The sequence below is a fragment of the Pseudorca crassidens genome, chromosome 10, assembly GCF_039906515.1.
Source record: "Pseudorca crassidens isolate mPseCra1 chromosome 10, mPseCra1.hap1, whole genome shotgun sequence".
Taxonomy (NCBI): domain Eukaryota; kingdom Metazoa; phylum Chordata; class Mammalia; order Artiodactyla; family Delphinidae; genus Pseudorca; species Pseudorca crassidens.
In genome coordinates, this window is record NC_090305.1 from 22,136,241 (window position 1) to 22,160,682 (window position 24,442).

Genomic DNA, 24,442 nt, shown 5'->3' on the forward strand with positions numbered 1-24,442 from the left:
GCCAAAAAAGCTTTTGACAAAATTCAACACCCATCTATGATAAATACCCTCCAGAAAGTGGGCATAGAGGGAACCTACCTCAACATAATAAAGGCCATATACGACAAACCCACAGCAAACATCATTCTCAATGGTGAAAAACTGAAAGCATTTCCTCTAAGATCAGGAACAAGAGAAGGATGTCCACTCTCACCACTATGATTCAGCATAGTTTTGGAAGTCCTAGCCACGGTAATCAGAGAAGAAAAAGAAATAAAAGGAATCCAAATCGGAAAAGAAGAAGTAAAACTGTCACCGTTTGCAGATGACATGATACTATACATAGAGAATCCTAAAGATGCCACCAGAAAACTACTAGAGCTAATCAGTGAATTTGGTAAAGTTGCAGGATACAAAATTAATGCACAGAAATTTCTTGCATTCCTATACACTAACAACTAAAGACCAGAAAGAGAAATTAAGGAAATAATCCCATTCACCATTGCAACAAAAAGAATAAAATATCTAGAAATAAACCTTCCTAAAGAGGTAAAAGACCTGTACTCAGAAAACTATAAGACACTGATGAAATCAAACATGACACAAACAGATGGAGAGATATACCATGTTCTTGGATTGGAAGAATCAATATTGTGAAAATCACTGTACTACCCAAAGCAATCTACAGATTCAACACAATCCCTATCAAATTACCAATGGCATTTTTTACAGAACTAGAACAAAATATCTTAAAATTTGTATGGAGACACAAAAGACCCTGAATAGCCAAGGCAGTCTTGAGGGAAAAAAACGGAGCTGGAGGAATCAGACTCCCTGACTTCAGACTATACTACAAAGCTACAGTAATCAAGACAATAGGGTACTGGCACAAAAACAGAAATATAGATCAATGGAACAGGACAGAAAGCCCAGACGTAAACCCACGCACCTATGGTCAACTAATCTATGACAAAGGAGGCAAGGATACACAATGGAGAAAAGACAGTCTCTTCAATCAGTGGTGCTGGGAAAACTGGACAGCTACATGTAAAAGAATGAAATTAGAACACTTCCTAACACCATACACAAAAATAAACTCAAAATGGATTAAAGACCTACATGTAAGACTGGACACTATAAAACTCCTAGAGGAAAACATAGTAAGAACACTCTGACATAAATCACAGCAAGATCTTTTTTGATCCACCTCCTAGAGTAATGGAAATAAAAACAAAAATAAACAAGTGGGACCTAATGAAACTTAAAAGCTGTTGTACAGCAAAGGAAACTCCAAACAAGACAAAAAGACAACCCTCAGAATGGGAGAAAATATTTGCAAATGAATCAACAGACAAAGGATTAATCTCCAAAATGCATAAACAGCTCAGTATTAAAAAAACAAAACAACCCAGTCAAAAAATGGGCAGAGGGGCTTCCCTGGTGGCGCAAGTGGTTGAGAGTCCACCTGCCGATGCAGGGGACACGGGTTCGTGCCCCGGTCCGGGAGGATCCCACGTGCCGCGGAGTGGCTGGGCCCGTGAGCCATGGCCGCGGAGCCTGCGCGTCCGGAGCCTGTGCTTTGCAACGGGAGAGGCCACAACAGTGAGAGGCCCGCGTACCCCCCAAAAAAAATGGGCAGAAGACCTAAATAGACATTTTTCCAAAGAAGACATACAGATGGCCAAGAAGCACATGAAAAGCTGCTCAACATCACTAATTATTAGAGAAATGCAAATCAAAACTACAATGAGGTATCACCTCACACCAGTTAGAATGGGCATCATCAGAAAATCTACAAACAACAAACTCTGGAGAACAAAAAAGGTCATGAAGAACCTAGGGGCAAGACAGGAATAAAGACACAGACCTACTAGAGAATGGACTTGAGGATACAGGGAGGGGGAAGGGTAAGCTGGGACAAAGTGAGAGAGTGGCATGGACATATATACACTACCAAACATAAAATAGATAGCTAGTGCGAAGCAGCCGCATAGCACAGGGAGATCAGCTTGGTGCTTTGTGACCACCTAAAGGGGTGGGATAGGGAGGGAGGGAGACGCAAGAGGGAAGAGATATGGGGACATATGTATAACTGATTCACTCTGTTATAAAGCAGAAACTAACACACCATTGTAAAGCAATTATACTTCAATAAAGATGTTTAAAAAAAAAACAACTAAAAGTAGAATTACCGTATGACACAGCAATCCCACTAGTGGGCATATACCCAGAGAAAACCATAATTCAAAAAGACATATGCACCCCAGTGTTCATTGCAGCACTATTTACAATAGCCAGGTCATGGAAGCAACCTAAATGCCCATTGAAAGACGAATGGATATAGAAGATGTGGTACATGTAGACAATGAAATATTGCTCAGCCATAAAAAGGAACGAAATTGGGTCATTTGTAGAGATGTGGACGTATCTAGAGACTGTCATACAGAGTGAAGTAAGTCAGAAAGAGAAAAGCAAATATTGTATATTAATGCATATATGTGGAATCTAGGAAAATGGTACAGATGAACCGGTTTGCAAGGCAGAAATAGAGACACAGATGTAGAGAACAAACTTATGAACACCAAGGGGCAAAAGTGGCAGGGGAGTGGTGGTGGTGGGATGAATTGGGAGATTGGGTTGACATGTATACACTGATATGTATAAAATGGATAACTAATAAGAACGTGCTGTATAAAAAAATTAATAAAATTCTAAAACCAAAAAGAAAGAAAATATATTAGAATTCAGTTATAACAATGAAGATCTGTGGCATTTGAGTCACGGCCTACTCCCTCCCCAGGCCAGCCTGATGGAACCTGTACTCCAAACTATACAGCCAAGAAAACAGGGCTCCATGCCCCCTACCCCCCACCCGCTTTCCACTTGGAGAACTATAATATCTTCCCTCCATTTCTAATCCTGCCCTCAGCTCGTTCTTGCAGAGGTTAAGTTCTGGACAAGTGCAGCCAAGAGGTGAGGGCTCCTGTCTTTCACCGAGTCCCCACTCATGGAAAAGAGGTTCTATTTTATTGGAGGCCTGAAAATACTGGGGCCCCTTTATGCCCAGCATGAGACAGAGGTTCCAGGCCAGGAGAGAGATGCCAAGAAGACCTGAGGCTATTGCTTCTTGCCCAGCATCCAGCTACTATAACAGGAGTGCCAGTCATAAAGAAGTATGCCACTGTCCCTGCCCCCAGCTGAAATGCTGAAGGGAATCCTTCAAGTTGAGCAAGGTGATAAACAGAATACAAAACTGAATGAAAATATACAACTCCCTGGTAAAGGTAAATATATAGATAAATATAGAATCCTGTAAAATTTATGATGTAGGTGTACAAGTCACTTTTAAATCTGGCATAGAATTTAAAAAACAAAAGCATAAAAATTAATTATAACTCTAAGTTAATGGTTACACCATATAAAAAGATTATTTGTGTCATCAATAACAAAGTAGGGGGCTTCCCTGGTGGTGCAGTGGTTAAGAATCCACCTGCCAATGCAGGGCACATGGGTTCGAGCCCTAGTTCGGGAAGATCCCACATGCCGCGGAGCAACTAAGCCCCTGCGCCACAACTACTGAGCCTGTGCACTTACAGCCCGTGCTCTGCAACAAGAGAAGCCATTGCAATGAGAAGCCCACGCACTGCAATGAAGAGCAGTCCCCGCTCACTGCAACTAGAGAAAGCCTGCTCACAGCAACAAGGACCCAACGCAGCCAAAAATAAAATAAAAAAAAAATAATAATAAGCCTCTTTCTTTCTACTTTACATTGAATCTGTTGGCTTCAGGGGACTCTGAAGTTATCAGAAACAAAATAATGGCATGGAACAGATAAGAGAGCTTGATAATATGGGAGCCCAAAATTCAAGGGTCTTTTTCCTCTGAGTCTGAGCCTCCACATCTCTGGGCCTGTACTGAAAATCAGGACTCAGAGTAGAACGTAAAATAATTTGGTTGAGGAGAGAAAAGCCATTGATTCCATATACTGTACTTGGTTCTATACAGCTGTTTTCAATCAAAAAATGGAAGAAAAATGTATTCATAGATGACAAGAGTTTTGTTGCCTTTTTATTTTCTGGTTAAAAGACTGATAGAAGATTCTGATTTCAATCCCAGTTGGTCCTCTTTAGGCTTTTGACCTGAAGCATGATTTAAAGTAAGTGGGGAACTGCTTTAATACACTAGGTCCCTCTCACTTCACTGTCCCTGAGACCAAGCAGTCATATTCACTTAGAACTTATGGTTCTTCTCACGTTGGCACATTTGTTAGTCTCTGCGGTTGTCCCTCTGTGCTGCAGGCAGCACCTCGCTCTCCTTCATGGCAAGGATGGTGTACATGGTGGTTCTCCCTAAGGAAAGCTTAGTGTTTAAACATAGTCCAGAGGAAACGACAAGAGAAATACCCAAGCAGAGAAAAAAGCTTCCTCTGATTCACCAGTTTTTGTAGGCTATGAAAAGACATGGATCATATGAGCAAGAATATTCAAAAGCGGAAATTCTAAAACAGAATCCTATTAAGATGCAGGCTGGAAGAGGCTGTTGACTGTGCTGACTGCCAAGCTCTTCAGAGGCAAGAGGTCTGGTGAGGTCAGACATGAGTGTATTTAAAAGCTGATGAAGAAGACTGCGGTGACCAGAATTATCTATTGATATGACTATATTAATGATCCTCCTTTGATCCTTTTGTCAGATAGAGAAAGGGGGAGTATATCCTGACTTCCATGTGCTGATTGATATTCCCCCAGACAATTCATTGTCAATGGTTCATATCTTTAAAATTTCAAGGTATACTCTGTGCTGGAGACACTGCAACTTCTTAAACTGTAATGGAAGCTACCCCTTTGCCAACATCTACTCAGATGACTGGACTAATAGTTCTAATGTGAGCATCTTTGCTAAAGATTTAAGAGTTATCATCTATACTGAGAGCACATATGACTTCGAGTTTTTGTGATTTTGGAATGCTATAATATGGAAACACAGAGATTTTTATCTGTCTTGGGAACCTCAATTAAAAATTGGAAAATGTTAATGATTTATTAGAGAAAATAGCATCTGAAAAATAGCTCAATTATGAATAGTGAATACTATTCTAAAGGCAGAAATTTGAAGCTAAATAAAAATGTATTGTAAAAACAGCTTCTCAATATGATTTTAAGACTCCAGAAGGACATACTCAAAAACAACAATCTACCATTACAGAAAGATATTGGCCATCTCAAAACTCTCATACATAGCAAAGGATTTTGGTGTTCCCAAGATGACCACCTGGTGGCGCCTAAGTCATTCTCCAGAACTTTGATGCTTAAATTACCAATAACATAAAAGCACTTACAATGGTGAGGACAAATTCCTCCAAACTTTCCAAAGTTATGGTTAGGAAAACTTTACCCAAGAAGCTCTCTGGGTAGCTGAATCTTTTCTATCTGTATTTATCATACCTCCCCTTCCAAAAAAGAAAAGAACTAAAGTTATGGCAAGGCTTCAATCCTTTATCTCAAAGACCATCTGGGTATTTACAAATAGATTTCATTCAGTGGTCCAAATTTTTAAAAAATTTATTATGTTTCAATAATATCTTGAAAAGTAAAATTGTATAATTTTTGGTTGGAGTGAAGCTCTCTCTTCCAAAAGACTAATATTTTAACTTAGTGTGGTCCAACAGAACTTTTTACAACAATGGAAATGTTGTGGATCTGTGCTGTCCAAATGGTAGCTATTAGCCACATGTGGCTATCGAGCACTTGAAGTGTGACTAGGGCAACAGCTCTGTTACCAATATATAGTATCTTTTACAGTTTACAGAGTTTATTTCTCTATTTGGGAAATACCTTTAGCACTCTTAATTGACAGAGAAATTCACTTTAGAGGTGAGATTCTTAAGATTCTCCCATTAAGACATACATTTCATTGTTCTTATCATTCTGAAAACTTTGAGAAAGTAGTATAAATTCACGTTTTTTTTAAATCAACATTTTCAAGTTTTCAGAAGAGCTTTCTTTAACATACCTTCTGACAAGAGCTAGGGGAAAGACTTATATAAAGAAGGTACAGAAGCAGAGAAAGAAAATTATTTGATTGGCTATAGCTCAAAGCCTAGTTGGCTGTTTGTGACGGGTTGTCCTTATTGTTTCTATTTTGTAACCTTGAAGCATTTACAGCCTTAGGTTTAGTTTGCTTATGTGGACATTAGAGCCACCTCAGTCTATTGGTCTCCTTGTTCGATTAATTTAACAGCCCTAACGTAGGCAGATTCGGTAGGGGGTCCACGGAGAAAGAGAACCAGGCATGGCTTTCTTGACATAAGAGAAGCCATTTTAGGCCTAAGCCATTTTGCGATCTAAGCCTGGCCACAGTGCTTGCCCTTGCAGAAGAAGAAGTCTCAGTAGTTAATGATTTTAAGGGGAACAAAAGAATATAAGAACTAACAGCTATTATCAGAACAGGGAAATAACCGTATCAGAGGCAATATATCAGTTGTAAAGACTCCCAGTTTTGTTTTAAAGGTAAAGATTAGCCTGAAGCACATTCTTGAACTGTCCTGCGGATCCAAACCTTCTCTAGCGCTCAACCACCAGACTAACTGGAACCTAAGGAACGATAATGCTGACCTTTGGTGACCCTTGTGACTTCAGTCAACTAGAGCCTGGACTCTGTCAACCTTTGCCCCGATTCTATGCTGAATTCTCCTCTGCTTGAGCCCCTTCGTGAATATGCATGTACCCTTAACTTAAAACTTCTCCAATTTTGCCGTTCAGGGAGACACAGCTCTGAGAAATATCCCCAGTGTTCTCCCTAGCAAGTAGTAAATCCTTCCTTCTCCCACTCTTTGGCTTGGTTGTGTCTTTTGGCTCAACACTCACCAGGAAGTGAACTCAGTTTTCAGGTAACACTAAGATAATATGATCTATGCCACAAAATCCCCATAAACCTTTAACATATAACGTTCTTAGAGAAATCTATAAAGTTTAGATCAATTCTTCCTTTGACAGATTCTATCTTGTTACTGACAGGGTTCCAGACATACAACTCCTAAATACAACACTTTACCATATTGAATATCTTAAGCTGAAGGAATTTGAGAAAACAGCAGAAGCAAAAAGGGCACTCTGACCTCCCTCCATTACCTTTTTTTCCTGAAACAGGTCATAAAAGGTGACCTGTGACAGGTACTCTCCGTATGCAGGAAAGAAACACCCTTATCTCCAAAGACAAAGGAATGCCAAGAAGAAAGAAGACCCCTAAAAGACAAGCCTTGCTAAATTTATCACAATGTCCTTAACCTATGTCAATGAAAAATTAATCTATAGATGATCTAAGAAAGAAATGGAAAATATTATTTGAGCCAACCTGAGGATTATAACCTGGAAGACAGTCTTTCAGAAAGCTCTGAGGAGGAACTTCCCTGGTGGCACAGTGGTTGACAATCCGCCTGCCAATGCAGGGTACATGGGTTTGAGCCCTGGTCCAGTAAGATCCCACATGCCACGGAGCAATTAAGCCCCTGCACCACAACTGCTGAGCCTTCGCTCTGGAGCCCGCAAGCCACAACTACTGAGCCCGCATGCCGCATCTACTGAATCCTGTGCGCCTAGAGCCTGTGCTCCACAACAAGAGAAGCCACCACAATGAGAAGCCCACGCATCACAAAGGAAGAGTAGCCCCCGCTCTCTGCAACTAGAGAAAGCCCGCGCACAGCAATGAAGACCCAATGCAGCCAAAAATAATAAATAAATAAAATAAATAAACTTATAAAATAATAAAAAAGAAAGCTCTGAGTACTGTTCCACCCGTTAGAAGTCAAAGTACAGTTATATAAGTTTTTGAGACAATATGTCATTGATAAATACGTCAAATGACATAGTGACAGTTTACACAATCTAGATCTGCATGTACAAAGCAAGTAGTGGGTCATCCTGACCCCTTACAAGTTTAAGGAGGGATGTTATCTCCTAAGGAGGTCTGGTTAATGCAGATGCACAATACACACTAAAGGGGAGAGAGGACACCCAAAAGGGCAGAGAAAAAATTCATGTTTAAATTTTTCTTGTCTTATCATAAAATATGAATTTTATTTCATCATCTATCATATTCCTCCATGACTCTCCACTATGCCTCAAACCTAGCATAAAATACACAGGTCTAACTACTTCTTTGGGTCTTCATTTTCTTATGAGGGTTCCCATGTCATAATAAAACTTATACTAAATAAATTTGCGTGCTTTTCTCCTGTTTATCTGTCTTTATTGTTTCAATTTTCAGACCTAGTCAGGGACCCTAAAAGGGTCGAGGAAAATGTTTTCCTCCCCTACATTACATTCCAATTTTTCAAGTATTGTCAAGTATACAGTCCAGCAGGTACAAGTTGCAAGAGATACTACCAGACCCACACATACATGGGTCAGGAAACTGAGAATTTTGGAAAAGACAGCATGAAAGGTTAATCTTAGAACTACATCGGGAAAGACTGTTTCAGGTATTGTTTTTGTTTGTTTTGTCCAGGTCTTGCAGCATGCGGGATATTAGTTCTCCGACCGGGAATCGAACCCGTGTCCCTGGCAGTGGAGGCAAGGAGCCTGGGTCACTGGACAGTCAGGGAAGTCCCTCAGGTATTGTTAAACACAAATATACCCTTAAACTCTGGAGCAAACACTCAGTGGCAGGTTTAGCCTGGGCAAAAAGTGCTTATGCCCTGGGGCCTCTCCTGGCCAAGTATCTCCCTAATGATACCAGGGTTCCTAGAATTCTCTGCTCAAACAGCTCTGATCCTCCCTTCTTCCAGGCCCTGCACAGGCCTCCTTCTGAATCTATCCTCCTGGGGGCAGACCATGACATTAATGTGCATGGTCCTAGGCCTAGGAGGTGGCCCTGGAAGGGCCAAGGGTATGTATGAATCTTGGAAGTGTGTGTGAGATGTTCACACGTGTATGTGTGAGGCCCTTCAAAATGTGGGATGGAGACAGGAGTGGTAAGAATAGGGGGTAGGAGTGTGTATCTTTATTTTTTGATTGATTCCCCTCCTTAACTCATCTTTTACAATTAGCCAATCACATGCTACTTCAAGTCAGGTAAAAAGGGGAGAACTTATTTAACGCAATAAAGAACTTCTATCTAGATCCAAAGCTTACATTATACTTTAAAAGTTACTCTAAAGTCAGGAACAATGAAAAAAAAAAAAAAAAGTCAGGAACAAAAAGTCAAAGAAATGCATATAATGTATAAAAACGGAGAGATGGAGAAAAGAAGAAAGGGAGGCTGTAATGGGAAGAGAGTGGTAGGGAAACCCATAGGAAAGCTTTCCTCTCCGAGGATCTATTCCTTCACCCAGGAACAGCTCAGAAAGTGAAGGAATCTAAAGAAAATTTCCTTCACATTTTCAAAAGTTCAAATGGACTTCACATTTGTTCTTGTTTTTTCTCCTTTCTGTGTTTCTTGCCCTTAGATGATACTGCGAAACGTAACTATGTAATTGTGCTTGTTAATTTGGTACCTCGCTTGTTTTTCGGTTTCTGGAGTCCTGAGCGGTTTGGTGCTCCCCCAGCCTCTTTAATCGTGTCTTTCGCTAGTTGACTCAGCTACCCAGTGTGGTGCCACGGCCCTAGAGCAAAAATGCGTCCATATTAAAAACAAAATAGAGTCGGTTTGTTTTCCTTGTTTTTTCCGTGACTTAAAAGACCTGAAGGGAACAAAAGAATCAGAAAAGAGGCCAGACGGCGGACATTCTCAGCAAACGTGAATGTGCCCAGGAACGATTCAGTACTAAAAATAGTAATTGTTAAAGGAGAAAAACCTGGAGGTGCCGGGGATTGAACCCGGGGCCTCGTGCATGCTAAGCACGCGCTCTACCACTGAGCTACACCCCCTCCTTCTGAAAGAAGCTCAGAAATGTTCCTATGACCCGCTACTATATTTTCAAAGAAATTTTACTTCAACAAATTCAATCTTTGAATTTTCTATACTGGATACTGTCTTGTAGCTAGGCTGTGAGAAGGCAAACTAAACATTTTACCGAAAGTCCCGTCTGGTCCTGAGCTCTCCCACTACTGGTCACCCTCTCGGACGTCAGCTCGACGGCCACCTGCCGGTGGAGAAGGGAGCAGTCCTGACTGGCCGCCCCCAGGGAAAGGTCTGGGATAAGACCTCTGCTTAAAAAGGTTGCCAGAAAACCGAGTACAATGCAGGAGGATAAAAAGAAGAAAGTCTAAACGGTGTCATGGGGTTTCAGGTCCAGGTAGGAGAGAAGACTGAAGGGGCATTGTAGACAGGCCCGCGTCGGTCGCAGCCCCCGACTCCGGTAGGTTCCCGCGTCCAGCCTCGGAGTCGGGAAACCGCATGGCGGCTGGGATCGCGAGCACCACCGAGAAGCGCGCACCGGGAAGAGGAGCGAAAGAAACCGAGCAGCCTTATAGCGCCCCCTTTCGGGCCGAATCCTCCACGGAGTGAAAAGTACGCAGAAGGAAGGCGTTTTAAGGAGTAGGCTTGTCCGTGCGCCTGCAGTCGTTAGACCCCTTACTCTCCGAGGTTCAGCCATCAGGCGCTTCCCGCCATTCTCTGGCTTTGGGTGCGAGGGTCAACCCAGAAATGAGTATTTGGGGTAAATCCTAAATCCTTTTCCTAAGTTTTCTTCTGATTCTCTCTCACACCTGTGGGAGTCTTGAAGACCTGAAATCACGATCTTCCTTTCGGCTCCTCCCCAGCTCCGAACCTGGCCATCCCGGCGACTCAGACCCTGTCGAGACCCAGGGGATTTGCACGCGGGGCGGGGAGTGTCGGATAGACAAGGGGCCACATACAAAGCATGGGCCACAGGCGACCCTCAGACCCAGAGGTTAAAGGGATATATAAGTGTTTTTTATACAACACTTCTGCGGTCCCTAAAGATGGAACATCACCTGGAGGAGCTTAATAAAACTACGGACTTCCGTCCCCACTCCCTAGACGCTGAGTGCGCTCAGAATCTCCGGCTCTGCTGGGGAATCTTATGTTATTTAAATGTCCCTCAATTGGAAAAGGGAACCTCCTACACTGTTGGTGGGAATGTAAATTAGTGCAGCCACTATGGGAAACAGAACGTTTGTTCCTCAAAAACCTAAAATTAAGAGTTGCTATGTGATCCAGCAATCCCACTCCTGGGCATATATCTGGACAAAACCGTAATTGGAAAAGATACATGCACCCCTATGTTCATTGCAGCACTATTTACAATAGCCAAGACATGGGAGCCATCTAAATGTCCATCGACAAAGGAATGGATAAAGATGTGGTACATGTAGACAATGAAATATTGCTCAGCCATAAAAAAAGAAATGAAATAATGCCATTTGCAGCTACATGGATGGACCTAGAGGTTATCATCTTAAGTGAGGTAAGTCAGAAAGAGAAAGACAAATACCACATGATATCACTTATATGTGGAATCTAAAGTATGACACAAATGAACTTATCTGTGAAACAGAAACAGACTCACAGACTTGTGGGAGGGGGGGAAGGAAGGATTGGGAGTTTGGGATTTGCAGATGCAGACTATTATATATAGAATGGATAAACAACAAGGTCCTACTGTATAGCACAGAGAACTACATTCAATATTCTGTAATAAACCATAATGTAAAAGAATATGAAAAAAGAATGTATATCTATGTATATATACATGTGTATAACTGAATCACTTTGCTGTACAGGAGAAATTCACACAACATTGTAAATCAACTATACTTCAAAAAAATAAATGTTAAAAAATAATAAATATCCCTCAGTTGAATCAGATAGACCAGTTTGGGAACAACTGGGCCTGAAAATCTAGGGACAGAAACTGGAATGAACTAGGATCCTGGGAAAGTTAACACAGAAGGAGGAGAAAGACAAGAAGGGAAGTGAGGAGCAGGAGGCAGAAAGGTGGGAGGAAGAGTGCAGCAGAGGGGGGTTCCTCAAGACGCTGGGGATTTGGATGCGCAGAACAGTAGAAGTGTCCCAGATCCCTATCACTCCTGCACTTTCTCTAGGCAGGAGAGAAAAAAGGCCCCTTGCTCTAAGGTGAGAGAGCAGAAGGCATTGGTCCTACTAGTCCAGTCATTCACAAACTTTAGGTGCATCAGAATCATCTGCAGGGCTCGTTGAAATATAAATTGAGGACATCATCCCCAGAATTTGATTCAGTGGGTCTGGGGTAGGGCCCGAGAATTTGCAGTTCTAACAGGTCTTCAGATTTTGCTGATGGTTCCTGGGACCAAAATTCACAACCTTATAAGAGAATCTCATCAGTGGAGAAGGCCCTGACTTAAATCTGCATAACAAACCGTACCCTCCTTTACCATGCTTTTCTAGGTCAACTCCTCACGTACTTCTTTCTTTGTTTTTGGCTGAAGATCATAGTTAAGCATGTATTCTAAGCTGCTTCTTTGAGAATTGTTCATTTCCCTGGGTGTCTCCCATGTGTATATGAGATATACACGTTAATAAATATGTCTGCTCTTTCCTTAATCTGTCTTTTGTTACTGGGGCTCAGCTGAGACCTTAGAAGGTAGAAGAAAAGTTATTTTTCATCCCCTACTGTTGGAAGTTATGTAACCAAATATAGGTGTCTTTCTAAAGTGCAGCAGGGAAACCAATCTATGTGGTTGTCAGGGAACAGTGTTGAGTGTTAAAGAAGGACGCTGTCTGCTTAGACCTGGGTTGCTGGGACAGCAGTGGGAAACACTGACTTTGCTTGCTTGCTTGTTTTTATGTTTGGTTGGGATTCCCAGGCAGAGGGTGAGAAGACAGACTGTAGAAAAATGCTTATGCTTTACAAGGTTTTCAGAAAAAAACAAAATTTTTGAATTTAGACATTGTTAAAAATCAAAATTCAACTGCATAAATTTAAAAGATCTTATTGGCTTTGTTCAACAATTAATGAATCAGGCAGCATGCCATCTAGCAGATAGAAAGAAGCTCCAAAGTGCTGTACAAAGTGAAAGACTTTTACAGACAGGAGGGGGCAGGACAAGGATGTTACTAGCAAAGAGTGGATTGTTTGTGGCAAGGTCACCTTCCTTTGGAGGATGGCAGGGGTCTATCAGGCAGATTATCTCACTAGTGTTGACTAGGTAATTCCAGATTGACTGGTTTAAGATTCCACTCCATAGATAGTGATTACTCTGATGGATCTGGGCAAAGTAAATTGAAAATCTTCTGGAAAGGATTCACCATTCTAAATGCCATTAAGAAAATTCATGGCCTAGGAGGAGGTCAGAAGATCAACATTAACAGGAGTTTGGAAGAAGTTGATGCAAACCTCATGGATGACTTTGAGGAATTCAAAACTTCAGTGGAGGAAGTAACTGTAGATGTGGTGGAATGCATGGAATCACCTCCACCATGAAACAAGGGGTACGCAGCTCACAGAAACAGAAGTCATATCTTCCACCCTCAAGTAATCTCTAGTGATGATCCTTACGTAGAGCTGCTGGACGGAGCTTAAAGTGATTAAATTAAAATGATTTCCCTGCTTAGAATCATTTTGGGTAAAAAATCAACTGCTCCATGCTGCCAGCCCATGCTGGGAAAATAAATCTTCCAGAGTGCTGAAAATAGGACACCCCCCACCGTGTCAATGTCCCATGCCAGCACATGCTTTCACAACCGATACTCCACCCAACAAATGTTGCTTGTGAATTCATCAGCCAAAGAACTATTACAATAACCCCTTAAAATGTCTTCAATTTTTGAAGAAATTAAAACTGGGGGATAAGACGGATGGAGAAAAAGTAAAAGAGAGCAGGGAAGGCATGGGCTAGGGCAAGGAGATTGGCAGGTAGGTACTATCTCTTGCCCTTCCAAGGAACCATGGAAATGACAGAAAAGACATGTATTTGGAAGAATAAAAATGTAACTGCTCTTGAAGGGGAAAGAGATTTTGGATTAAATGGAACAAACAGGTGAAAGATCAGAATTACAGAGAAAGAGCAGAGAAATCACAGTTCTATCTGTAGGGGATGTGAGGTAAGGATGCTCTTTTCCTCCAGGTATAGGGAAAGCACCTCCACCTGAGAGTTTTATAACCTGTTTTCTCAAACTCCTTCAGCTTAAATATTCAATATACCAAGGTACCACATTTTGAGGTAGCATGTCCTGAACCCCGTTAGTAGCTTAACATTAATTTTTAAAGCTGCAAAGATTGCATATAAAGGCAGCAATTATTAATAAAATGCAATATCACCATGAACAAAGAAGGGAGGAAATATAAAAATCTAAGAGGATTCTCCACTGAGATTCAAAACATCTTGAAGTTCTCACTCCCTTGAAATAAATAGAAACTGGAATCTGTACCAGACACATTTTAAGTGTGAAAGAAACTTATATGATGAAAGAAACTTATAAGGAATTTCTCCTCTCTCTTTTCAAAAGATTGGTGATGTTTCAGTTAAAGCAAAATATATGAAGTTATATTATTATTTTTGGACCTTCACTTTTACTCACTCTTTAAAACACCAATCAAGAAAATACCTCAGAATAAATTTAACTTAGGAGGTGAAAGACCTGTACCCTGAAAACTATAAGACCCTGATGAAAGAAATTGAAGAAGACACAAATAAATGGAAAGATATGCCTTGCTTATGGTTTGGAAGAATGAATATTGTTAAAATGTCCATACTACCCAAAGCAATCCCTATCACAATTCCAATGGTGCTTTTCACAGAAAAAGAACAAACAATCCTAAAATTTTTATGGAACCACAAAAGATTCTGAATAGCCAAAGCAATCTTGAGAAAGAAGAACAAAGCTAGATGCATCCATTTCCTGCCTTCAAGCTATATTACAAAGCTATGGTAACCAAAACAGTATGGTATAAAAAAAAGACACCTAGATCAGTGGAACAGAATAGAAAGCCCAGAAGTAAACCAACACAAAGGAGCGAAGAATATATAATGGGGAAAGGATAGTCTCTTCAATAAATGGTGTTGGGAAAACTGGACAGCCACATGCAAAAGAATGAAACTAGAGCACTACTTTACATCATACACAGAAATTACCTCAAATAGATTAAATTGTAAATCAACTATACTTCCATTTTTTTAATATTAAAAAATGTATTAAAGACTTGAACAAGAAGCAAAGAAGAGGCAAAAGAAATAAAAAGTACAAAACTGAGTTAGGGGAGACCAATTTTTATTTGCAAATGGTATGGCTGCTAAGATGAAAATCCAAGAGAATCCATTAAAGAGTTTACACTTCAAAAGTTTGTTTTCTCCTCTGGAATGTAACCACCAGTTTCCAAAGAGTGCAACTTAATTGCTATGCAAAACTCATTCCCAGCTAGTATCCCTAGTCCGCCTTCAATTTTCTAAATTTGTTTAGTAGAGGGTATTAAGATTCCTTCAGTCTGTATTTTCACTCTTGGCCAAAGGATTATTAATAAAATCACTAACTCTAGAATGTTCTTTTCTTAAAATTATGTGCCCAAATGGTTTCATTTCTGCAATATGGTCCATAATAGAACTGAAAACGGCAGGTCTGTAGTTCGTTGAGCTTTATATCTTCCCTCATTTCTTCTTTTCCTCTCTGAAATGTAAATTCTAAGGTTTTTAATCCTAAAGTTACTTTTACAGCAGTGCAAATATTTGTCACTTTTTTTGCTCTGCAACAGTTTATATAATCTTGTGTTGGAAAGACAGGGAAGCACACTTGTTATTACTCCAAATGTCGTGCTCATTCTGGGACACCCTCCACCCAACCCTCAGTAGTCTCTCCCTCATCAATGTCCCTAGATTCCAGCCCTGAGCGAGATGTCAAAGTCTACAGTAGGCTCTCCAAAAATCTTGATTGACAGGTTAGGCGATAATTTGAGTTTTGTGTTAACTCCAAGAGAAGATACCGTAGGAGAAAACAGTGGGAGGGATGGGAGACGTTGGTGGGGAAAAGTCTTTTTGTGAAAGAGTGTAAGATAAAGGAGGGGAGAAATTTCTCTTTGATTTGGTTTTGTTTCAAATAGCTGGCCATTTTCGAGAAACCAAAACCATTGAGTAAATGGATACATGAGTGTTACTGCTTTACTTCTAGGGCTGGACGTTTCACATCTTTCCTATTCCACCCACACTTTTGATGATCATGGTTCTTTCAAAAAACCCTATTGCTCTGTGGCTTAACCCATAAACGAACCAGTGGACATCTTCTTGTCAAAAACAAGTCAAATTTGGGACGTATCCAAGTCAAGCATGGAAATCACCAAGTTCCTTGACAGCGTCCATTCACTCCGTTCTTTTTAAACCTACAAGCATATGTGTGTGTGTATATATATACTGAATAAACTATTCCTTTCTAGGCTTAAGCTAACCTTGCACTTACAGGAGAACCTTCTATGAAGCTTCCAGGCTATCTCTGTCCTTCCTCCAGCACCTCCATTATTCCCTTCAGACTCCCCTCCGAATGCACCATCTGTGCTCACTCCTTCCTCTTTGCTGTTTTCCATAAGGGATGCAGCATCAGCTCTAGACTCAAAGTCTTCCTCTCTACCCCACCTCTCGAAGTCATTAATCAAAGACTTCAACAGGGTCCACAACGATGAACCGTCTAACAGTTCCTGACATTTATGTATTAGTTTTTACAACTTTTAGACGGTGTTGGAAATAGTTTTTAACTGTTGGTGAATTTTGAGAACTCTTGTTTAGCTAGATCTTCAGAATCCGCGGTAGAAAAGCCCCCCTCCCCCTCCTGTTTACATACCTTTTGTACGCTACGTGAGAAACGGCTCCCATCAGCTGGCCGCGTGGCCTAATGGATAAGGCGTCTGATTCCGGATCAGAAGATTGAGGGTTCGAGTCCCTTCGTGGTCGTCGTTTTTTTTCCCTTTGCTGGTCTCATTCACTGCCGGGTTGGATAAAGCTTGGAAGATATTTAAAATCTGATTTGCTTCCTTTCCCTTCTTGTTGCTGATGTGAGTTCAATAAATAAACTCTTATATAACATTTAGATATTGGAGGCCTGGTGTGTGACGAGTACTTTACAAATGAACAAGGAGGAAATACCACGTGTCCTCAAGGAGCTTACTTTCTACCGGACCCAACAAATGAAATCAAATAAACAGAAACAAAATAACTAAAATTTGTTTCACGTCCTATCAAAGAAATAAGCAACGGGCTGAGATCAAAAATAAGGGATGGGGGCTCCTTTAAACAGAGTTTTATTATTCCTGGCATAAGGAATAATAGTGCTAACTCGCTGAGAATATGAAGGCACTTGGTCTTTTCAAAGTTAAAATACCGAACTTTTTCGTGGTGGGGTGGAGGGAAGGGGTCACTAAAAAAAATCAATTAAATGGGGGTAATGGTGAGTTAAATTTCTGGAAACAAGGTGTCTGCTAGGATTCTCTACTACTGTGGCTCTGAATGGTTTGAAATAGGTGTTCTCCAGATTTTCATTAGCTACCTTAAATATAACGGCCTCTACCTCCCAAATAGCAATCTCAGAGAGAAGCCTAAAGGCAAAAGCCACCAAAGGCTTTTATTCCAATTGAACTGTACTCTGGAGCAACTTCTATGTAGCCATGATAGGTTTAGTTTTAGCAAGAGTGCAAATGCCATAAATGGATCTGAACAGCAGGGAGGTTCCTCAAATAATTTAAAAATAGAACTATGGTATGATCCGGCAAGCAACTCCACTTCTGGGTATTATATCCAAAAGAATTGAAAGCAGAGTCTCAAAGAGATATTTGCACCCATGTTTATAGCAGCATTATTCGCAATAGCCAAGAGGTGAAATTAAACCCAAACAGCCTTAGAAGGATAAATGGATAAACAAAATATGGTATATACCATGGAATATTATTGTCTTAAAAGGGAAGGAAATTCTGTCACATGCTACTACATGGATAGACCTTGGAGACATTATGCTAAGTGAAATCAACCAGTCACAAAAAGACAAATACTGTATGATTCCACTTATACAAATGTAGATGAAAAATTAATCAAGTCCATCTAAAGAAGAAAAAGAGAATTTTATTCAGGCCAACATAAGGATTATAACCCGGGAGACAGTCTTTCAGAAAATTCTGAGGACTGTTCTGCTTGTTAGAGGTCAGTGATACAGTTATATACATTTTCAAGACAAAGGATCATTCATCAAAATGACACGGTGACAAGTTACATAAAGTTCACCAAAGATACATAGTCCAGATCTACATGGCTTAGTTGCTCCATGGCATGTGTGATCTTCTCAGACCAGGGCTCAAACCTGTGTCCCCTGCATTGGCAGGTGAATTCTTAACCACTGCACCACCAGAGAAGTACAGGCATGCTATTTTAAGTGGTGAAATATAGTCTCTTTCTCACCTCATGTTCCATGAAAGGGAGATTTCTGTAATAAAAATGGATGAAATGGGGTTAAAATAGGAATTTTCAATGTGTCATTTCAATAAAGTGCTACCATTCTACAACAAATTTATAAGACACCGAATGATACTAGAGCTGATGAGTTAACTGAATACTCTACTAAATTTCAAAGAGAAATCAGATTTGGCGACTTGTACTACTGCCTTCCTAGGAACGCTCTGATGGTGTACCACACTCATCTCATTTACAGTCAGACCTCCATATCTGCAGGTTCTGCAACCATGGATTAAACCAACTCCATATCAAAAATATTCTGAAAAAAATTCCAGAAAGTTCCAAACAGCAAAACTTGAATTTGCCACGCACCAGCAACTACTTACATAGCATTTACTCTCTATTAGGTATTATGAGTAATCTAGAGATGATTTAAAGTATGTAAGAGAATGTGTATAGGTTATAAGCAAATAACTATGCCATTTTATATACAGAACTTGAGTGTCCATCGATTTTGGTATCCACTGGGGTCCTGGAACCAATCCTCCATGGATAGCAGGGGACAACTGTATATCTACTCATCAGTGGAGATACTGGGCCTGTGTTGTAGTGGTTATAGTTTGGTCCCCACTGAACCTAATTTCTATGCTGGGTATTCCACATTTTTTTAAAGTATCTTTTTAAATTTGAGCTGGAGCTATCCACAGTTTAGTTGAATTTTAACTTCACCTTTTAAATCTTAGACATGCTTTACACTGGTTAGTATTGGTTAGGTGCATCATATGAACTCAGTGGCTAGGATGAAATGTATCATTCTGAGGATAGCTTAGTCAAACTCCCATTTACTGATATTTTCACTTTTAATTTCTTTTAAAATTATGCAACGCTTCACAAATTTGCGTGTCATCCTTGAGCAAGGGCCACGCTAATCTCTGTATCATTTTCAACTTTAGTATATGTGCTGTTGAAGCGAGCATGATTCTGCATTATTTACTCACACTTTAAAAGCCAAACAAGTCAGGTACTCATTCCCTATTACCCTCCAATCAATTTTTAGCTAGTACACAATCATGTGTTTTATAAACCTTTCTGGATATAATGAGCATCTTTTCCTGAGACAGAAAGCAGGGAATCATGAATATTACAAAACACTATTTTTACAAGGGAAGTCTCACAGTGAATGAACACTTCCAATATTTCACCTACCTTCTGAGTTTCAAAGTTTTCAAATATCTATGGGCTCAAATGAAATATGCTTCATTCTTGCCTAAGAGTCAGGCTGGACCTTGGAACTGGTCACTGGGTGAGACTCTTTCCTGAAGGAGTATGACTGTAAACTTTTATCTCTGCTAAACCAAGCTCCAGCCAACTCATGCCTGGGCATGCCCTGATGGATTTGCTAATGTTAAGTGAGTGTGGTATAATAAATATATGTGGTCTTTGTCCCTGGTTCCTGGCACAAAGCTCCTCAAACTCTTGGGATTTCATAGTGATAGGAGTGTGGTTTGTCAGTCACATCCTTATCTTATCCTTATCCTTGCTCTTATCCTAATGAGGTAACTTAGGGTGGTGCCCTTAGATAGACTCAGAATAAGGCTGGTCACCAGAAAGACCAAGAGATTAGAAGCTTGGCACTTTCAGTCCCACCCACCCACCTCTGAGAAGGGGAAGAGGGTCTGAGGATCTGCAGAAAGTGTGCAGACGAGCCTTAAAGCAGGTGGTCCCTGGACCCGAGTCAGACCGACGCGGAGGACCACAAAGAAGTCCCAAGTTTGAAACGTCCGAGAGCGCCAGAGCAGAAAAGTGGGCCCCAACTGGAGCTCCAAGCTCTCCACACAGCCGGGAACCACCTCACCCCTGACTCACCCCACCCTTCGGGCCAGTGAATGCGACCTCCTCCCCGCAGCTCCAGATGGGGATGGTAAAAATTAACTTATCCTAAAGAGGCCACTCGTAAAGCGAGCCTAGCCTACAAAAACCAAGGTTACTTCCCGGTCCTCTCTAGGACGTTGGCTGTCTCGCCTTCTCAGTGGTTCCTCCGCTTCAGTTTCCTGCATCGAAAGCAGAGAAGCCGCTAAAACTTTCGAACTTACTCCCCGACACCACCAGAGTTAACTGGTTGTTTGCCTCTCTACCTACACATAGCATTTACAGACCCCTTTCTTTGTGCTACGAAGAGTTATGCACTTTGCACACATTGTCTCATTTAATCCTGGAAGTAAAGCATGAAGTAGATGGTCTTATGATATGTTCTTTGGAACATAGCTCCAAAGAACTTGAAACAACCTTGGCCTTTTGCCACAAGTATTCACAGTTCTACTCAGTCACTGTGTTTCTTCCTCAACTTCTATGACAGGAGAATTCAACAGTTTGACGCTTTTGAAAAGTCATCACTTGATTGTATTTAACTCATATCCTACAACCTCTCTAGATTAACTTGGGCTCTAAAACCTGTAACAAATGTTCATTGCTTTCCTCTTCAGCACAATCTGTAACCGGGTCCCAGTCTAGCTTTGCTTTCCTACTTCTTTTATGGATGAAACAATGGTTGAGACTCTCCCAGAAAAGGCGTGTAGAATTTTACAACTTGTAGTGGAGGAAAAAATAATTTTCCCTCTATTCTTCTAAGTTCTTGACGGGGTCGCCTGTAATGAAAGTCAGATAAACGAGAGAAAAACAAACAGAAGTTTATTAACATGTGTACATATACATGGGCGATACTCAAGGGAAAATGAGTAACTCTCAGAGGTGGCTTAGAATTCAGGCTTGACTACCATCTTCAGCTAAAGATAAAAGAGTCAGGGTGTGGGGGAGGTCAGTTATGAGGAGGTGACCAGGAAAAGGGGAGGAGAGAAAATGAGAAAAGGAGGAAAGGAAGTAAGAAAGAGGAAGCTTTCACAGAAGACACTAATAGGTCAAGGGTCAAAGTTCAAAGGCTAACACTTCAAACCATAAGTGATTGAATTAGATAGAAATTTTAGTCATTTTCCCCTCTCCTATTTTTCCTTTTCTCTCTTGTCATCACTACCCTGATGTTAATGAAAATAAAAATACCTGAAAAACGTACATATAAAGCACTTGAATGTTCTACCATATATAAAATATATAACCAACAAGGACCTACTGTATAGCACAGGCAACTATACTCAATATTTTGTCTAGGGCAACTGTCTTAGATTGGGCTGCTATAACAAAATATCATAAACTGGATGGCTTAAATAACAGAAATTTCTTTCTTACAGTTCTAGAAGCTAGAAAGTCTGAGATCAGGGTGGTCCGAGAGGTCAGGGTTCCAGTGAGGAACCTCTTCCTGGTTGTAGAAGGCTGTTTTCTTAGAGCAGAGTGAGGAAGTAAGCTCTCTCAGGACACTAATCCCTTTCATGAGGGTAGACCTCATCTAATCCTCATTACTTTCCAAAGACCCCATCTCCAAATACCATCACATTAGCGGGTAGGGTTTCAACAAACGAATTGGGGGGAGCGGGGGAGGGAACATATTCAGTCCATAAGAACAACTTTCATAGATTTGAGGTGTCTTACAACTCTTAAATTGTAGAAAACTGATAATAGTGCAAATGATTTTCATCCACAGAAATGCAAGTGAACTGTGTTTAGTGGAATGCAATTGATCATTGCCCTGAAATTGACAGGTTAAAAAAATCCATTTGTAAATTTATTCCAACATTACAATTGTCTATAAATATGTGATATTTTGAATTTTCTTTTGAACCAGTTGTAACATCTTACTGGTTGTTACATTTTTCATGAATTAAGTAGTCTTTGACATATATTTGTTTTCATTAGTGTGAAAGTCATAACTTTACCTTTTTTTAAAAAGTATCATTTAACAATTTGGAAACAATTGAGGCATATTCACTAGTGGCAGAAATAAAATATCAACTCTGTGGGGGGTAAATGTAGATTGAAAAACATGGTTTGGATCTGAAGCTAGAAAAGACTTTCTCTACTCCCTCTCACCATGCCTACACCTGGAACCCAGAAGACACACTCACCTGGCAGCTCGTGAAGACACAGGTACACCTAGAAACCACCAAAGCAAAGGGCTGAGGGAGACCACAAAAGGACAGCTGAACATTAATGCCACCCAAAAGAGAAATGTGGGTCAAAGAAGGTAAAAACCCTTATTGACTCTTACTCAGTTTTCTCTTCCCATGGGGAGGGCAAAGAAGAGGATGAATGAAGTGGTGGAGTATCTTCTCAATAATTCCAAGAGGCACTTGCAAGTGAAACGGGAAATTTCCTCTTAAAAAGTAGTTTTGTTAAAATTCTGTAATTGTGTGTTTTTTTAAACTAAAATCAACCTTTTAAATATCCAATATCACAGTCATATGAAAAGTCATTTATGATAGCATCCTTGCTTCTTTTTTTCTTCTAGAACTCTCCAAGAGAAACAGCTGCTATCTCTTCGCCTCAACTATCTTCCTGACTTTTTTCAGTTCACCCAGTTCTCCAAAGAAGATACACATTCTTCCAGAGTATTCATAGATACACTTGTCTGCTCCTCTGAAAATGATTTTATTAGGCAGTGGATATACATGTATATGATATAATATGCCCTGTACAGTTATGTGTTTAATAAAAATAATAGAAGTCTTGTGAGAATCGATTTCCCCTCCTTAAGCTTTTATATTTCATTTCATATTTCAGTTAACCACAGTTAATTTAAGAACTGCAGGGAGCTGAGCATGTTTGGTAGTACTTGAAACCATTTGGTTCCAGCCATCTGAATTCAGAATGTGACCTCTCAGATCAAACAATTGGATCTGTCTCTGATGAATGTCTCTGGAGAATTTAATTGTCAAATAAACTAGGTTTTCTTTTCACCTGCCTAGTCTCTTGCATTTTGACTATTAGGATAAAAATCAAAGCTCAAATGAGTAGTCATGAGTGGTCATAATGACAGAGAAATACATGGTCATGTATATATGAATCTTCAATAGCTGGCATTAAATACTTAGTCTCAAGATCTGGGATGTGTATATTCTTCTCCTGAGAGATAAGGGAATCTTGGAATGTGGTGTTCCTGAGGCAGAATCAGTCATTTGACTGGAATATAAGCAACACAGGGTATAAACTTATTTTACTGTCTTTAACATTAAATTAAAATTTAATTCTATCCTATCCTACCCTATTCTATTCTACTGCCACAGCACCAGGGCCGCATCCCTTGGTACATAATAAGCACTCATTAAATATTTGTTGAAAGAATGGTAATTATAAATACAGCGAACGTTGAGAAAAAAAAAAGTAGATAAATGAAATAGGATCTACCTATCCTGTGGAATGATTTGCAACATTTCCTTTGTAAGGAAAAAGATTAAGTGTTCACGTGGAAAGAGCTCAAGATCTATTAAGCGAAATAATGTGTGAGAGAATGGTATGTTTCGTGTGACTGCATTTCTGTAAAAACGAACAAAATATTTATGAATATATATACACGAATGCAGAGAAAACAGGAGTGTAAGAAATATAGTAAAATACTGATGGTGGTTAGATTTGGAGGAGGAAAGTATAACTTCCACATTTAATTCAGGAGTTACAACGGCACTCAGTTTTGACTGAGGAAACAAAATAATTATCAGACGCCAACGTGAGTGTGAATGTGCATAATTTACAAAGGAAATGTTTGAGAACTAGTACATGACTTTTGAAAATGGAGAAGAGACCGGAGGATCTATATAAGATTTCTTTGCAGACAGCACTGCCATGAGCCAGAGGGGAGTGGGGTTGGTAGCAAAGTGCTACAGGAAGTATTCAGGGCAGGGCCTGGGTCTGCAACAAAGTGGATGAGCCGGATAAATAAGCAGGCAGGGTACCGGACCATTGCCCCCTTTCTCCTCCAGCACCAAAGCGAAGGGAACTATCTGGGTTCCCAAAACTCGCTGTTTCTAGATTATCTCGCGATGCCTCAGAAAAACCAACCTCTTGTAATACTCTCCGGTCTTTATTACGCGTTTTCGCTCCAAATAGCGTGGCTTCCAAAAAATATCGCGATGCTTCAGCTTTTAATATTTTTGGCGTTAACAGTACCTGTGAGAAATTTTTGAAAGTCAGTTTTTAACACAGTGAGTTGATAAATTGCTTATACATATTGCTCTTGTCAGTATTTTTGTTTTGGAAATTAGGGGAAGGGAAAAAAAGTG

General features: G+C 40.2%; 2 long non-coding RNA genes and 3 other non-coding genes across 6 annotated transcripts in view; 1 reads left to right on the plus strand and 4 right to left on the minus strand.

Annotated features, from left to right (window-relative positions):
• LOC137231746 (uncharacterized) overlaps nucleotides 1–10,296 on the minus strand; it is a 33,586-nt gene extending 23,290 nt beyond the window's left edge. The window contains exons 1-2 of the long non-coding RNA XR_010946720.1: nucleotides 9,989–10,296; nucleotides 9,470–9,577 (exon numbers count right to left, since the gene is read on the minus strand). This is a non-coding gene — a long non-coding RNA (uncharacterized lncRNA). The remainder of the gene's footprint in view (nucleotides 1–9,469; nucleotides 9,578–9,988) is intronic.
• Nucleotides 9,771–9,842, minus strand: TRNAA-AGC (transfer RNA alanine (anticodon AGC)). Its single transcript has one exon. It is a non-coding gene; the product is annotated as a tRNA-Ala (tRNA).
• Nucleotides 10,297–16,717: 6,421 nt separating the features above from the next.
• TRNAR-CCG (transfer RNA arginine (anticodon CCG)) lies at nucleotides 16,718–16,790 on the plus strand. Its single transcript has one exon. It is a non-coding gene; the product is annotated as a tRNA-Arg (tRNA).
• Nucleotides 16,791–17,931: 1,141 nt separating this feature from the next.
• On the minus strand, nucleotides 17,932–20,321 carry LOC137231745 (uncharacterized). Of its 2 annotated transcripts, none has more exons than XR_010946718.1 (2): nucleotides 20,145–20,321; nucleotides 17,932–18,309 (listed from the first exon to the last, which is right to left on the minus strand). It is a non-coding gene; the product is annotated as an uncharacterized lncRNA (long non-coding RNA). The 2 variants fall into 2 exon arrangements; XR_010946719.1 differs by having other exon boundaries at nucleotides 19,485–20,321.
• On the minus strand, nucleotides 19,151–19,255 carry LOC137233234 (U6 spliceosomal RNA). Its single transcript, XR_010947393.1, has one exon. It is a non-coding gene; the product is annotated as a U6 spliceosomal RNA (small nuclear RNA).
• Nucleotides 20,322–24,442: the final 4,121 nt, after the last annotated feature.